The sequence below is a fragment of the Mastomys coucha genome, unplaced genomic scaffold (genome assembly GCF_008632895.1).
Source record: "Mastomys coucha isolate ucsf_1 unplaced genomic scaffold, UCSF_Mcou_1 pScaffold12, whole genome shotgun sequence".
NCBI classification, from domain to species: Eukaryota; Metazoa; Chordata; class Mammalia; order Rodentia; family Muridae; genus Mastomys; species Mastomys coucha.
The window spans coordinates 9,722,213-9,736,901 of record NW_022196894.1 but is presented as its reverse complement, the minus strand read 5'-3'; positions in this window follow the sequence as shown (position 1 = coordinate 9,736,901).

The window sequence follows — 14,689 nt, the reverse complement described above, 5'->3', positions numbered from 1 at the left end:
CCCCCTCCCCCACCCCCCTCCTCCTCCTCCTCATCCTCCTTCTTCTGGGTTGCCTAGAGTAGCCTTGAGGTGGTGGCACATCCTGGTCTTATCATAGATTGTTATGCTGAGTTTGGTTGATGTCCCTGAGAGGTGTCTTACTTTCTGAGGGGAGGCAGAGCAGGGGTGGGGGTGGGGTAAGACTTGGGGGAGTGGTGAGGTGGGGAGAGTGATTGGGAAGTGGAAGGAGGAGATGTAAAATATGAGAGATGAATTGAAAAAAGAAAAGAAAAAGACCCTTATACAAATATTTAGAATAATATTCCACCAACCACACCACAGCCTGGTCAGGCTGACAGAAAATTAACCATCATAAGTTCTAATACCTCTGAATCTCTGCCCAGGGTCTGAGGTCCACAGGAGACCCTGGTATGTGCACAATTTACACTAATTCTCTGAAAATGGGGGATGCAGCAATGGGTATCATGTTAATTCTCTGTGGAGAAAGTCAGCTGCGAACTGATCTGTGTCCACTGAGAGGAGACATTGTATTTTGTACCTTGGAGGTGGGGGTGGAGTGGGGGATTTAATCATTAAATCTTTTCTCAGAAAAAAAAAGGCTTCCGATGACTAATTAAATTAAATATTTTTTACAAGGCTTGACAAGCCATTCATCATTACCAGAAAAGGGGGAGAGAAGCTGGGATGCAGCTGAACGGGAATACCAGTTACCTGCCCCTCTTTGGACCATGGAAGTATTTCCTATGGATTAGGCAATTCACCTTCTGTAAGGATTTCCCAGATGCCTCAGGGAAGCTTTTCTGTGGAGAAAATAGCACACAAGTCAGGTGGACTTTGGGAAGTTTTTTTGGTTGTTGCTTTTTTGTTTGTTTGTTTTGTTGTTTTCCCCCTTGTTTTTGGGAACATTCATTTTCCATTATTTGTCCTTCTTGGTATTTATTCTGAGAAGAGGCAGAGGAAGGAGCTGGTTACACAACCTGTGGCTCTCAGTCTCACCTGTTAAATATTGTCAAAGGGCTGGGAAGATACCTTAACAAGAAGCTTATCTTGTAAGCTTGGGGAACTGAGTTCAATTCCTAGAACCTACCTTAAGAATTCTAGGCACATTACTGGGAAGGTGGAGTCAAGAGAATTTTGGGCATTCCACTAGTCTAGTCTACTCGGGGTGCTCCAGGCCAATGAGAGCTCCTGTCACAAAAAAACAAGGTGGATGACTCCCATGAAACAACTCCTGAGGTTAACCTCTAACCTTTACCTGCATGACTGTACACACACACACACACACACACACACACACACACACTCACACACTCATGAATGACCATACACCTACATGTATACACACAAACACACACTTATTGGTATTTTTGAGATAATGACAACAGAGCAATTAATTGAACAAAGTCCTTTCTAAATGTGAGTATACAGGTTACTCACCCTGAAGCCCATTTCTATGACAGAGGAAAGAAATGATTCATGTATCAGACCCAGGAGGCCGCTGGTTTGATAGATTGAGAGCTTGGCTTCTGTATAGTGTGGATGAGACATACCCAGGCAAGGGCGACTTGTGGACTAGCACCATCCACTACACAATGCAATCCTAAGGGAAATGCCATCAATGGTACATGTCATGCATAAGAATAGGTCTTGGGAACAAGGGGCAGGGTTCCCATAACTCATAAGAATTTATGCATTCTGTCCACACAGATTGGAATCTCGAGGATTTAGTGGTCTTGACTCCCAAGAAGGGATATTTAGATTAGAGGGAACAGTAAAAGCCATTACAATGTTCTTGGGCACTGAAGCTTGTGCTTAAAGATGATGAGCAAGGACAGAGCCACCATTCAGACAGGTGTAGCCAGAACTAATCATTAGAAGGATGCTGGGCTTCTGTGTACAATAGGAGCAGAGAAGAATGCTCTTGACACATAATGATTTCTATAGGTGCCTTTTGGTTGTTTTTGCCCCATTTTTTTTTTTTTTTTTGCTAGAAAAAGGACAGGAACAGCAGCCACTTCTAAGAAGCATAGATGACCAAGTGCTTGGACACCTTAATGATGGGAATTTCCACTTATCAAGCAGTTATCTGTGCTATCCATGGTAGGGAATTGAGAATAGCTTCTGGAAGTAGGAATAAGGGAGGGAAGGAAGGCATGAGAGAAGGAAGGAAGGAAGGAAGGAAGGAAGGGGAAAGAAACAGGAAAGGAAGATGGAAGGAAGGCATGAGAGAAGGAAGGAAGGAAGGAAGGGGAAAGAAACAGGAAAGGAAGATGGAAGGAAGGAGGGAAGGAAAAGAAGAAAGGGGAAGGAAAGAAGAGGGGAGGGAGGAAGGGAAGAAGGGAAGAAGGAAGCATATTTTAGTGATGGACGGAGTCCTAGTTCACTATATTAACTGCCCTCTTCCAAATTCATCCCAGAAAAGATGCCGGGTGGAATCCTGGAAAGCTATTTCCAGGCTTGTTTATGGTAAGCACACAACTGATCAGGAGAAGTGGTGACAATTGTGGGTACTGCACGGTACTGAGCAGATTACCCCACTCCAGCAGTGCAGACCAATTCCCTCAGCTGCTTGGGGTTTGACAGCTGCAAGCTCTTAGCCAAACTCTTTTCAAAGATTTGCCTTCAGCTAAAAAGCTGCTTTGCTCATGATTAGGGGTAGGTCATCTATAATGTCTTGTTTATGCAAGCACCAAGCTGCGGTTCCATCCCAATTCAGGGTGACACAAGTTCCCCTCGAGTTCAGAGTCCCTCTTGGAGTCTTTGTGACTCTGAGTCAGTTCAACTCCTCCACTGGGCCAGCTCTGGTTCTCTGTTCCCTTGTGGGTGTTGAGAATTCCCTAATGAATTTCCTATATGCAAACTTATTTCATAGAGTCAGCTTTTGAGAGACTGTGATGGTGGAAATACACTTAGCAATTATTAAACATTTTAATATTATTATGTACATGCACACTGCATAATAATTAGAAAATACAGAATAGTCAAAGGAAGAAAATAAAATCAGCCATAATCATCATTTTGTGGGTAGCTTTTATCTTTATTTAAATGATACCATAAATATTGTACTACATTTTCACCTAGTGACATTATTTGGGAATTAGTTGAGACAGATGCTGAATGGCTAGCAACTGAAACAGATTCTGGCTTACGAAAAAGGTTAGGAGTTCTCTGCCTTTATTATCCCTTGCTGTAGATTCAAGAATCTTTATGGAAGTGTCTGTGCATAAACCCGCAGCTAGTGAATACTGGGGAACTGTAAATAGGCTTTTTAGGTCTAGAAAGAGAAGCAGCAGCTATTTTTCTAGAAGTTTCTTTTCTTTGGTTCCATCTTGCCTGTTGGAGGCATCTAATGTGCCTGGAGACCTGTGGCTCTCTGTTAATAGAGAAGGACAGGATAAGGACCTGATGGTTGGCTGCAGGTGCTGTGCATGCACAAAGCTTCTGGGTTTCTTGATTTTCTTGAGGGATCCTGGGCCTCCCACCTCAAGGATTTTCCTCTTGACCAGGTTTGTTTCTGTGAAGATGAATCCAGTAGCCTTCTACAAGCCTAACTCTGACATCCATAGTCTGAAACTTGGCCATCTTTCTGCAGATCCAAGTTTAATGACAGCCATGTTTCCCCTCTGCCCTCAGAACTGCTCACTTTGACTTCTGTATGCTTCTGCTCTGGGATGGTTTCATATATCACACGTATATGTGAAATGTTACTATAGTAACCGAAGATGCTACTCCATTCCAAGGAGTTTCAGCATAATATCTTTTCTTTTTTTTTCTTTTTTTATTAGATATTTTCTTTATTTACATGTCATATGATATCTCCTTTCCCAGTTTTCCCTCCAAAAAACCCCCAAACCAAAAAACAGCAAGAACAAACCCCTATGCCCTCTCCCCTCCCCCTGCTCGCCACTCCATCCTCTCCTGCTTACTGGCCCTGACATTCCCCTACACTGGGGCATAGAACCTTCACAGGACCAAGGGCCTCTCCTCTCATTGATGATCGACTTGGCCAACCTCTTCTATATATATGCTGCTGGAGCAATTAGTCCCACGTATCCATGGTACGTACACAGATACCTTTAGAGTCTACCCTTTTCCCTATAAAATGGGTATACTAAAATGGAGGGTATCTTATCTTGAATCGACTATGGGATAGTCAGAGATCAGAGAATATTAGGAGAAAGTCATTATTTAATTAAGTAAGGTCAGAGTAATTTGTAGCCGTAGGTTTTAAAAGACAATAAATAGATAATTCTGTTGGAGTTGCTGCTTTGGGAAGGTACATTTTCTTCCTCTAGTGTTTATTTATTTCTTATGCTAGCTCACATTAAAATATGTTATTAAGGAGTTGGACAGATGGCTCAATGGGTAAGAACACTGGCTGCTTTTGCAGAGGACTGGGTTTGTTCCCAGCATCCACATGGCAGCTCCTCACAACCCTCTATAATTCCAATTTCTGGGGATCTGGTGCCCTCTTCTGGACTCCAGATGGTGTGCATACTAAAATACAGGCAAATAAAAAATAAAGAAACCCTTCTAAAAATTTAAATGTTACTGAATTAAATAAGAATATATTTGACTGAAACTTCCCTGTACTTCTTTCTCCAGAAAGGTAACAAACAAAAGATGCTGGGAGGGAGAAGGTTAAATGCGCAAGGGACTTATTTTGAGTTGCCAGTAAATCACAAGAAAGGAAACATAAATAGGGATTCAATTTGCTTTAAATATAGATGCATCATTTGTTCATACACATATGCACAGTGTAATTTTGTGCTTTACCAATGAGCAGAACATAGAGGATGTGTGAATACAGCTATAAATCAACCTAGCTTCTTACGTGTATAATAATTATTGTGCTTTGTTATTTTTGTCCTAATTGACTCATCAATGCAGATTCTGACCTTGGTGTGATCAGCAGTAAATCATAAAGACTATCTTATCTTTTTTGTGTCTTGCTAACAAATATAGAGCCCACCATCTTGTGAGATACAAGAAATTGCTTATTTATTTTGATGAAGAAAATAAATTACTTTGCTATGATATTAGCGTGGTTCTTTAATCTTATTAGATAAAGAACTTCAAAACTCCAAAATGACTCAAACGAGTTAATAGCATCTTAATTATCTCACATCATTTTAGTGAAAGCAAGTGTTCCTCTGGGATAGATTTTGTCTCTGTAGGTATAATGACGGATGGGGGTCTAGGGAACAGCTGTTCATTCATGTATCAAACTCTTCAAGAAGAAACAAGTGACTCAAGCCAGATATCCTAGCTGGGCTCAAATGAGAGCAGAAATGCTGGTGAGTAGGAGGAAGGGCCAGATGTTAAGAACAGAGTGGGGAGGCTGTGGATAAACCATTTGCAGTCCAACAAGTTAAACTGTGTAGTTTAATTGTTTGGGACTATTTTCTCCTGCAGGGAAGGAGTGAAGCTGCACTTAGTTGACAGACACCTTTACCTCCAGATGCCAAGGCCTTGGCATTGCTGCATTCTTCAGAGCAAGTGCAGGAGAAAAGCTAACTGACATAGGAGAGCACCCAGGTCCTGTGGATTGGGTGTAAAGTCTCCTCCAAAGCTTGTGTGCTTCGTTACTTGGTCTGCAGATGGTAGGAACGCAGTTAGGAGGTTGCAAAACATTTGGGGTGGGAAGAATGGTTGGAGGAGGTGGCCATTCCTCCCTCCAGTGACTAGCTTTGAGGATTAGACCTCTTTCTGCTTCCTGGTTGGTCAAATCTCACCAACGTGACCAAGCCACAGTATAATGTCACCCTACCATGATGTTCTGTATCCCCTAACCTATGAGCCAGAATAAGTTGCTGCCCGCTTCAGTTTTGTCTGTCGGAAATTTGGGCATGGCCATGTGAAGTATATAGTACACAAAATGGAGACTTTGGATGAAAGTCAACACTGCCCTATGAGCTAGAGGAGCTTCAGGAATGGAGAGAACACCTTTTCAGATAGATATTGCTGAATCTAACTTGAGACTTTTTGGAGCATTGCACCTGTAAGCAAATATCATATATTTGTATCGTTCATAGGATGATGGAGAAGACTGGGAAGGAGTGTGTGGAGAAGTATTAGGCGACCACTAAAATCTGGCAACGACTCGATTGCTGCCCATTTACAGTCATGCACTGCAGACAACACAATCAACGGTAGTGAGAAACACAACACAACCTCTCCCCATACTCAAGGGGGAGATGGAGCCTAAAGGCACAAATGCTGACCTAAGGACAGAAGAGAAACACGGACAGCAGGATGAGGGTGAGAATTTCAAATAGTTCAGAGGAATAATAGATGGTAAGTACTTTTAAATGGACAAGAGTTTAATGGCTACATTTATGGTTTACTAGTGTGGGGAAAAAGAAACTAATGAAAAAAATTAAAAATAGTATAACACACATAGCACCAGGCCTAGGAAAGGTTCAAAAGTGTCAGCAGACAGGACAGTGATGCAGTTATGGTGTGGCACCCCACTGTACCCTGCAGTTTCAGAGTGGATAACACTGAGGAAAAATCCATCTTTGAATCCATGGAATGGGCTATCCTGATAGAATACTGGAACTTTAAGGCACAAGAAGACTGAGGAACACTTAGAAAGGATAGCTCATTAGGAAGGAAAGCAAGTGTGAGGCATCAAAAAGTTGGATGGCAGAGCAAGATGCACAGAATTTGGAGCTAAAGAAACTTTGCTGTGAAGTGGGATATGTATCAGAGACATTCTCAGTATAGCTGTGGTGGCTTGAATGTGCTCGGCCTAGGGAGTGGTACTATCAGGAGGTGTGTCCTTGTTGGAGAAAGTGTGTCAATGTGGAGGTGGGCTTTGAGACTCTTCTCGTAGCTGCCTGGAAGACAGTCTTCTGTTTGCCTACTGAACACGATGTAGATAGAACTCTCAGCTCCTACAGCACCATGCTTCCTGCCTTAATGATAATGGACTGAACCTCTGAACCAGTGAGCTAGCCCTAGTTAAATGTTGTCTTTTATAAGTGATGTTTTGGGGTTGGCAAGATGGCTCAGCAGTTAAGAGCACTACTTGCTTTTCCAAAGTGCTATGTCCACTCGTCTACTCCAGTCATATCCGAAATATCGGGGGTAAAAGCCTGATTAGGATTAGAGGCAATAAGGATCCAAAAGGAGTTCTGTGCCTCCTGGGTAAACAGACAGTCGCTGGCATCTCCTAACTCAGATGTGTTCCAGATTAGTCTTTCCAATCGTCATCAAGCCCTCATATTTAGGTATAAAGGTACCCCAAGAAATGATTCATAAATGGCTAAGATTGGGCATTGTTTCCTGGCCAGCACAACGTTTCCAACCTATCCTAGTTTAATACCAAGCTGTCCATAGCTTGGAATTTCTCTCAAGGAATCTGCCTTGCCAGAGCTAGCAACAGAGGTCAAGCACATTCCTTAGGGCAATAGATAGTTCACAATAGTTAGAAATGTTTTACATGCTAGAGAGAAATGAAGGGCTTCCACTCAAGGACATTAGCTAGAAGTGTTAGGTCTGATCCTCCAGCAGGACCCAGAGAATTAGCATAGGAATACCAAATTAGACCCAGCTTTCACTCGCTTCACAACTAGGATACGTGATCTTGGTCAGTAAGATCACTGACCTTGATGTGACTGTCACCTGCCTACGTGACTCTTGTCATCTGCCCTGCTTGCTATATGCTACTTAAGCCTGCTTTTCACTTTGTATAGGAAGGACTCCCATGCAGGACTAGCACTAGGACTCACAGTAGAATTTGCACTAGGACTGGCACTCAGACTAGAACGAGAACTTAGATGGGCTAGGACTCAGACTCATACAATCTGCAGTCCCCTGGGCCCAGAGCACTTGGGCCCGGGGGATGCAGCACCAGTCCAGAGGAGATAGCTGCTGCTTCAGACCCAGTGTGTTTTAGATGGCCTCAGATGTACCTTACCTGCTGAGCTGCCAGATTTACCATCTCTCTTTTGCAATGACTGTAAAAGTCTGATGCCATTTTTAAGAAATACATTCAGATCTTGTACTTCATGTGTCGTCTCTGCCATCATTTCTTCACCTACACCTTGTCGACCTGACTAGGACCCCGTTTCTCCCATGGGTTGAGGGAGGCCCAGATCGGCTGGCCTGTGGCACCAAAGGTCTTGTTGAATTTAATTCCTAGCAATCACATGGTGGTTCACAACTACTTATAATGAATTCTGATGACCTCTTCTGGCATGCAGGTGTACATGAAGACAGAGCACCCATATACATTAAATAAATAAATAAATAAATAAATAAATAAATAACATGTAGGAAAAAAGAGTTGCCTTGGTCATGGTGTCTCTTCACAGCAGTAGAAACCCTAACTAAGATAACAGCTCCTTCTTTAAAACACTGTGCCCTAAAATAGTCTCTTATCATCATGTTCCAGTCAGACAAGAGACGAATTGAGACAATATTATGAATGTAGAATATATGATAGAAAGTAAAACTTTAAGTCACTAAGTAGTAGTGCTAAATAGCATTATTTCTAAATAATGAAAATATTTAGAAAATTATTTTAAAAAGCAAAAACTTTATAACAGAAATATTAGTTGATGCCCTCCAGATAAACTGAGACAAAAATGCATAAATATTTACTGTTTATCTCAAGATATTTGGGAAGTTGACTCATGATTGCAAAGATTGGCATGTCTAAGTTGACTCTATGGCCCAGGAGGCTTAAGACTCAGGAAAGTTTCACTGAAGTCAAGAGAAAGTAGTGGCTGGCCTGGCACTACACTTAACCAGAGACTCAGGACACCAAAGCAGAAAGATCACAAGTTCAAGAGTTCAAGGCTACCCTGGGTAAGTTTAGCATTCAAAAAAATGGAGGGGCTGGAGACAAGGCTCAGTTGTTGCTAACCTCAGCACTTGCTGTTCTTCCAGAGGACCCAATTTGCCAAGTGCTCACATGAGGTAGCTTACAAGCACCAGTAACTACCATTTCATGGGCTCTGATACCTTTGGCAGCTGAGGTTTTTGGTCGACTTGACAGAGTCATCTAGGAAGAAGGAACCTCAGTTGGGAAAATGCCTCCATCCAATGGACCAGTAGACAAGTTTGTGGGTTGGGGGGCATTTTCTTCATTAATGGCTGATATGGGAAGACCCAGACCTGTTAAGTGTAATTTTAGAAAACCATGCTAGTTCCTGCTTGGCTTTGGGACTAGCAGCCGCCCATCATCATGTTGTCTGCTGACGTTTTCCTGCAACCGCTGCCCACACTTGCCCCTTCTCTGACAGAGCTCTTTCAACCTCTAGTTCCACCAGGCTAGTTCCACCAAGCCGTCAACAACTACCTGGTCTCACTCAGCTCCCACATTAGCTCTCCTGGTCTCCGCTTGTTGTTTGTTCAGTATTGCAATGGCTGCCTCACCCAGCTCCTTGTAGCTCCTTGGAAGGAATCACTAGAGACCTTTATATTTTAAAACTGACCAGGTAACTCAAAAGCTGGGCGAAAAACATCCTACCCTATCCTCCTTGGCCTCTACAGTAGCCAGCGAGGTTATAAACTATCGCTGTCTGGAGAGACCTACATGAGTGCAGCTTCTTCTAATTTGCTCCCCGCTTGCTCTGACTCCTCTCTGTCCTTCTCTTCCTGTCCTGCCTGGAAATCCTGCTTATCTTTTGCTCAGTTATCGGCTTCTGCCATCTTTATTTAGCCAATCAACAATTAGGGAAACTCTCCCTATACAGACCAGTGGGGTTAGGGAATGAGGTGGCAAGGACTTCCCTTGTCTGAAGGTGGGCAACGGTCTGTACTGCGGAATGTGTCCCCACCCGCAGGTCGGTTCCCACCCTGTGGTCTGAGGAATGTTAATTAGCCTCTCCCTTTGGGAGGGGCAAGTGTTCCATGACCTTCCCAAAGTTCCTGAGCTGATCTTTTCACTAGCAGATGAAGGAAGGAAGGAAGGAAGGAAGGAAGGAAGGAAGGAAGGAAGGAAGGAAGGAAGGTGTTAACGTTAGTAAGTGTACCAGCTTCAGGCTGGCAAACCCACCCAGATAACCCAACAACTGTCCCCCATGCTAAGCATTCTGTTTCTGTAACAAGCACTTGAGACAATCAGCTTCTAAGCAGGTTTATATCTGATCATAGTTTTAGTTCACTGCCTTGAAGAAGCAGAACAAAACCAGTCAGCTCATTACTAGAAGGTGAAAGAGAGAAGAAAGGGGACCGAATCTCACTGAAAAGGACCCACTCAATTGTCTTAAGATTTCAAATTAGTCAGCCTTCCTTTTAAAGGTTCCACACCTCACAGTAGCACCACAGTAGTGACCAAACCTTCATTACATAGACCTTCGGGAGACAGTTAAGACTCAACTACAGCACTTTTCCCAAACAGAAGAAAACCTTTCCTAACCTATATAGGTTATGTTGATTTTGTTTTCAGTGTTAGTATTCTGCCTGGGCTGGTCTCCTGGTACCAATGTGATGTTACCAAATATGGAGTTGGGAATAGCTGTGTACAGCTAGTTCTTGTAAACGGGTACAAGATGATTCCAGTATACTATGTCCATTTCATGTACATGCTAACCTCACACATGCTTGGCCTTGTACCATAATATTCTTAAAATCAGCATATATTAATTGTATAAAATAGTGAGTTTTATGACTCTTCCATACATGTATATAATGTAGCCATATTTCATCCTTTTTTGCTTATACTTCCACTTATTTATTTATTTAGATTAGAGCATCACTGTGTATTTCTAGTGACCTGGACCAGCAGATTATTATCCAGTGACAGGTGACAGGTCTCAAATAGATAGACAGACAGATAGATAGATAGATAGATAGATAGATAGATAACTAGGGGGTCAGAAGATAAGAAGATAGGAAAGTTTGGGATTAGAAAGTCTTCCAAAAGCTATGCTTTATGCCAAGCAAACTTATTAAGAGACACTTGTCTTATGTACTATAGTATATATTATATGTCTAATATGTGTTATGTAATAATATTTAATTATATAATAATATATACCACATACTATATATATCCTAGCCATTACTCTTCTTAAAGACTATATATATCGTATATAAATATATTGTGTATAATATATAATATTACATATACTATTATAGTATATAGTATAGCAAAAGAAAAATGGGAGAGAGAAGGGAGAAACTATCATAAAATGGGATGAAACAGGAAGCTAACTACACATGTTGCACAAAGAGAACATAGTATCTCAAATGCATTGTAGATGTAATACACAGCACCCTTGGAGTTTATAACTCCAGTCTTTTCAGGGGTAAAAGTCAGGTTCCCAGGAACTGAAACCTTAACTCTTTTGAGGTCTTGGCCCCAGACTGAACCTTGCAAATCCTGCCCTGGGCAAGGGCACACAACCAAGTTCCTTTTATATTTCACCAGAGCCTCTGCGAAAGTCTTGGATGGATCTGACTATTAACATTATTCAGGTTTTCCTGAAATGTGTGGTGGTTAAAATAGGAATGGCTCCCATACTCATGCGTTTGAATGCTTGGCCCCACAGAGAGGCAATCTTTGGAGGTGTGGCCTTGTTGGAGGAAGTGTGTCACTGTGGGGGTGGGCTTTGAGAAGCTCCATCCACTGGAGGTGGTACACTGTGGTGCATAGACTCTTTCTGCTGCCTGTGGATCAAGTTGCAGACCTCTTAGCTCCAGCACTGTGTCTGCCTGGATGCTGCCATACTTTCTGCCATGATGATAAAGGACTAAATCTCTGAAACAGCAAGCCAGGCCCAGTTAAATGTTTTCCTTTATAAGAGTTTTTATAGTCATGGTCTCTCTTCACAGCAATGGAAACCTTAAGTAAGACACCATGTGACTCAGGATACTCTGGAGTTCACAACTCTCCCGAGTCAACCTCCAGAGTGCTAAGATTATAGGTATGCTTGGCCTATTAGTTTAATTATATATGTATATATATCAGACTCAACCAGCTGAGTCTGTTCATGACTGGCATGTTCTGCTGTTGCCTGCCTGTACTTGTTTCTAAGGGTAATCATGCTGTATTAAATAACCAATCAGGGGCTCATTCCTGGAGAAGATTAATTCTCCTTCTCTCAGCAGTTGCTGATTGGTTGCAGCTTTTTATGTAGGGTTGGCCCTGTGTGATTTCCTTCATCCAAGTTGGGATGGAAACTTTTGTTGGAATTGTTTGGTCTTGGTTAGGCAGCTCTGTTGTTAAAACTTCCTGGGTATACTTTTCCTGCCATAGCTAGATGGTACAGTCTCACAGACGACGACTCCTTCTCACAATCTATCCATTCCTTTTCCAGGGTGTTCCCTGAGTTGTAGGTGCAGGAGTTGTGTTGTAGACGTATAAATTATGTCAGGGCACCTCATAGTCACTTGTCTATTGCATTTTGGACAGCTATAGACTTTCTGTAATGGTCTCTATATGCTGCAAAAAAGAAATGTCTATGATGAGCTGTGAAAACTTCACTTACCTAAGGGTGAATGGCATTTAAAGTGCAGTTAGCAATTATACTAGTTTAGGAAAGTGGCAGCAGTAGGCTTCTAAGGTCCATGACCTCATTAGCCATGTGTAATTGGCTAGGTGTCTGGTACCATGCACAATATTTGTGTCAAACTGGCTTTGAGTCTTTATAACTATTGGTTACTGCTAAGACACAAGCACCACTCTTTCACATTGGCTACCTTGTCATGCTGGACATTGCTGTGGCTCATAGGCAAGGGGTAAAATTGTTTTCTTCCATAGCAGCGTTCATAGCACTTTCTATGATGAAACCTAATTCTCAGGGAAGAGGCTTTCGGGCCTATTCCAGTTCACATCCTTTGTGTTCCATGTCCGAGGTGTGTGGCATCTTCAACTGCAGGTACTTGCCTTCAACTCCTGGAAAGCAACAAAGAGCAATAACTTGTTTATATTATTTTAGACATCTCTTGGACTCCCCTAAACAGCTGGAATGGAGGTTTCCCGTGCTCAGCACTGGGGCTTTTGTTAGTTTATGGCTCTTGAACAGGGAGAGTATTGTTATCCCAAGTAGTATACCTTAATTTAATTAATGTGTATATGTATGTATATGTGTATGTATATGTATATATACACTAATATGTAGTTTTAGGTAAGTATAAAATAATCATTCACTATCTTTTTTCAACAGTTCTTAATGTCTTTTTCCCTCCTCTTGTGTAGCCCTCCCTCTTCCCTCTGCATCTAAGGTTCTCTTGACTTTTCCCATTCCCCATTTTTATCACCTGAGTCCTGATATTCCCCTTCCTATTGGTCCTCCTGGTCCCTTTTAACTCTCATGGTTTCTGCAGGGACTCTGGATTATGTGCTCATGTCTGAAGATTTGGAGCTAGGAACAACACATGAGAGAGAAGGTGTAGTTTTTGTCTCTCTGGGTCACCTTCTTTTCCTAGTCCCATTCATTTACTTGCCTATTTTATGGTTTCAGTTTTCTCCATGGTTAGAGTATTCTGTCATGTGCATATGCCATGTTTTTGTTATCAGCTCATCATTTGGAGGACATTTACATTGTTTCCATTTCTATACTACTGTGCATAGAGGGGCAGCACATGCTGCTGAGAAAGTATCTGTGGAGTAGAATGTTGAGCTCTTTGAGGGAATGGCAAGGAATGGTGGGGTCAGGACATAGGGTGAACTTATTTCTAGCTTATTGGGAATTCTCTACACTGATTTCCAGAGTGACTGGACCAGTTGGCAATTCCACCAGCAGTGAATATGAGTTTCCTTTTTCCCCCATTATCCTCTCCAGCATTTCCTCTCAGTTGTTTTGTTGATCTTTGCATTCTGAATAGAGTAAAATGAAATCACAGAGTTGTCTTAATTTGCATTTCCTGACTTGCTAGGGATCCTGAACACTTTTTGAGTTACTTCTTAACAATCTGTTCAGAACCATAGTCCATTTAAAAAATTGTGATTTTTGTTTTCTTGATTCTTTGTTTTGAGTTCTTTAATTTGTTTATTAATCCACTGTTAGATGTGTAACTGGCAGAACTTCTCTCCCATTGTATGAGCTTCTTCTTTACTCGATCTATTGTTTCCTTAGCTGCACAGGAGCTTTTCAGTTTTATGAGGTCTGCTTGTTATTTTTTGCCTTATTTCATGGGCAAATGGAATCCTATTCAGAAAAAGTCCTTTCATAACCTATATCTTGTAGGAACTGCCTATGTCTTGTTCTATTAGTTTCAGTGTTTCAGATTTCTAATTGAGGTCTTTGATACACCTTCTTGTGTAGGGCGATGCAGATGCAGCTTCATTCTTCTACATATGTACACACACTTTCCTTAGCACCACTTGTTGAAGGTGCTCTTTTGTATCTTTGGGCATTTTTGTCAAATATAAGATGGCTGTCATTACTTGGAATCATATCAGATGGCTGTTGTTACATGTGATCATATCAGATGGCTGTTGTTACATGTGATCATATCAGATGGCTGTCATTACATGTGATCATATCAGATGGCTATTGTTACATGTGATCATATCATATGACTGTCATTACATGTGATCATATCAGATGGCTGTTGCTACATGTGATCATATCAGATGGTTGTTGCTACATGTGATCATATTGAAAGACCCCCAGAACTGGGGAAATCCTTACTCAAGTCTCCGGATGATGCGAAAACCTAATGACTCACGAGAGACCAAACTTGCTGCAATCACATGAGGTTTATTGGGGATACCGGTACCAGGGTC